The sequence below is a fragment of the Egretta garzetta genome, unplaced genomic scaffold, assembly GCF_000687185.1.
Source record: "Egretta garzetta isolate BGI_Z169 unplaced genomic scaffold, ASM68718v1 scaffold103, whole genome shotgun sequence".
NCBI classification, from domain to species: Eukaryota; Metazoa; Chordata; class Aves; order Pelecaniformes; family Ardeidae; genus Egretta; species Egretta garzetta.
Window position 1 is genome coordinate 58,751 of NW_009259101.1, and position 3,165 is coordinate 61,915.

A 3,165-nucleotide genomic window follows, 5' to 3' on the forward strand; every position below is an offset into this window, starting at 1 on the left:
CTCGCTGACAGCTACAAAACAGGGCTCTGATGAATCTAATCTGTGCAATGCGTTTTGTTTCTAGGTAAATACTGGGGCTCTCGGGGTCCATTTGGTAAGTCCGGTATGTGCGGCTGTTGTTTGAGATTTTGCATTTTCGCAGGGTATGCTGTATAGAATATTGCCTCCTTCCCTTTCCTCTTACAGAGCTGAAACTGCCTGCTTGCTGCAGAGTGCTGGGGAGTGACACGTGTGGGCATCAAGTTTTAACGTGAAAACTAATGTTGCAGGGAAAAAAAAAATGTAAAAAGTTATTAGCCTGGAAATGAACCGATTCCTTTCTGGCAGCTACAGAAGTTTGCTGCTGCACTGATTTCATACCCAGACAAAGCTGTTGAATTCAGATTATCGCAATAATATGCTTTGCTGACTAATGTGGGCATGTTTCAGTCGCCTGAAAACTGCAATCCCTCCTTCGATGCTGTTTGTTCTACCCAGGGCTGCGTTTCTTGCTCTCTGGACAGTGACGGTCCCATGACATCTCTGTAGTGAATTACAGCAAGTGACCGTCACTCCGTTACAGTGTGACGACGTCTAACCTGGGGGGTTGCTATCGGACATTGTTTAATGCCTATGGTTTGACCAGCAGTGATTTAACCTTTTCAGTATTTCCCCACAGCGCAGGGTTAACGGTCGCTTTACGCTAGCGTACAGGCGGTCTGCAGGTCGCGTGTGGTTTACGTGCTCCGTACAGTTTCCTCTCTGTACCTGTTGGAACTAAGCCGGGAAGCACTCAGGGGAGAGGCTAATTCTGGTTGACAAAAGGAAAATTTGCCATTCCTGTGCGTCGTTTGTACCCCACAATTGTGGCAGGCGTAAGAGCAGTTTGTGCATTAGTGTGTGCTGTGCCTCCTGACATGGGAAAGCTAGGGGAGCAGCCGTGCTGGGATAGAAAGCAGCCTGGCCTGTGTATTCCTGCCACAGAAATATCCCTTATTTCCTCTTACTTACTCACACGAAGACGTTGGCATCTTTTGCAGCTGTTCTTCAGTTACACAGAGATACACAAATCTTAAGGCCTGGCAAGTCTTCCATAAAAATGCCTTTAGAGAGTGACGATGATCCACTCAAAACTAATCCATTTAAAACTAATGCAGTGTTTTCCTATAAATCACAGTGACAGGGGACGGGGCAGGGGGTGGGGGGATTTTTTCTTTTTCTACACAGTTTTTGTACCTTAAAATCTTTCCCAGTATAATAAAACGCCCGGAATCTCTTTAATATAGAGGGGAATGTGAGGCATACTCTGTGAGCATGTATGCCAAAGGACCAGGGAGTGAAACACACACCTTAAATCTGATTTTCTAGGGGAAAAAAAGAGGAGCAATAATTGAACATGGCTTCACTTTGCATGCAAGGCCGGTAGGAAATGAGTTAACCAGACAGATTCCTATCACATTGTAGGGATCGCGCCACTGAATGCAATGAATTAGCAAGTTTTGAACACGGGTGCAGATCAGGCAGCAGCAGCAAAGCCAGCCCGGACTTGGAGCACAGCAGTAGAGAGGTGTAGAGATCAAACTAATGAATGGCTGCCCCTGTGGAGTTAGGATCCAAAGGAGAAATCGGTTATTCAGAGAGTTCTGTATGATATAAACACAGGTGAAATTCTGACGAGTTCTACTCTTCACAAGGTTTTTTCTTCTTAGGTCTCTGCTCCTTAGCCTGCCCTGTGGTAGTGCACACTACGAAGAGGTATCGATGCCAGGTGTACATCAGAAATGGGTGAATGCAACGGCGCTCACTAATTACTAGTTCCTAGCTAATGACATACTACAAAATCCTGGCTTTCTCTTGTTTCAGGCCCAGCATATGCACTGAAAATGCCATCCAGTGCTTAGCAACACTGAATTCTACCTGAAGGATAACGGCCTTTGAGTCACCAGATATTCAGAGAACTGTATTTCTCTTTTTAGTTAAAAGTGAACTTTTAATCGGCCTTTAAAAGCCCAGGCTTTTACCTGTGAAGCCCAGCAACAGGCATTGCTGGCCTTGCATGGATTTTGGAAGTTAATCTCTGATGTGTCTGTTACTTTTGCTTAATGCAAACTGGTTTGGGGTTTTTTTAGTTTTTGGAAATGAATCTTCTATTAGTTGTTCAGTGGTGAGGACGGGACCAGGTGAATGGTGTTTCTGTGCGTGTGTATCGTGCGTAGTGTTTCACGGAGGCTAATATTTTGCCAATGTTTATGCAGTGAGAGGAAAAATATTTCAAAGTTGTTTGGGATTGATCTCAGTAACACTCAGTCCTTCTCATATTCAGTAGCAAGGTCAAAGATGCTAATAATTACAGTAAGTTGTGACTGACTTCACTGGGTCATTAGAAGGATGCAGTGGAAGGGAATACCTGGTGAGTTAAGGTTGGGTAGGGAATGCTCTGTACCTATGGAAGCGCCGATTCCTGTGTGACTATTCTGACTTGTACTGGTAGCGCTGGGATGGTGGAATGGGAGCTTCTTTCTGCAAGACAGCCCCATGCTTCTGCATTCACCCTGCTTGCCTGTATGAGAATATCTCAAACCCAGCGTGTTTTGTAAAAGAAGAAAAACCCTAACTCAGCTGCACTGGAGACCTTAGAAACAGTTATTGCTGGCAGGAGCCCGGTGGTAAGGATCAGAACATGGGGTTAATGGGTATCGCGCTCTCATCAGCTAAGTAACCACTGCAGGGTGAGCAGACAGGCAGTGCAGGCAAAATGCAGATGGCAAAATACTGTGGCTTCATTGCTGGCGCTCCGTGAGGTTATGGGCAGCCTGGATTCCTGCCTTTCAAACGGGGGGGTGCGTGAAGATGTGATTTTTTTTTTTTTTACTGGGCGCTGCTGCAGTGACGTTCCACTGTTTTCAGGAAAGGTTTCAGTGCTTTGGTCTGGAGCCCCTTTCCTCATAGGCCTGTGAAGCTGCCGAGTGATATCTGAGGCATTAGTGTCTGGTCCTTGGTTTGTCTTTTCATCTCTCCCTTGCTCCTAACGCTCTCTGCCGTTAAGATCATTATGTCCTGTGTCTCATGACAACCTTTTCCCTTCAACGCAGGCAATACCAATCACACCGACGTATGTTGTAACTGGAGTTTGCTGCCCCAGAAGGCAGCCTGGCACATTCCTAAGGATGCCTGGGTGGTCTGGAT

At 46.0% G+C, this 3,165-nt stretch overlaps 1 protein-coding gene across 1 annotated transcript in view; it reads left to right on the plus strand.

Annotated features, from left to right (window-relative positions):
- The window catches only part of PCDHAC2 (protocadherin alpha subfamily C, 2), an 83,964-nt gene that overhangs the window by 37,466 nt on the left and 43,333 nt on the right, over positions 1-3,165 (plus strand). The gene's annotated exons all lie outside the window — the stretch shown is intronic.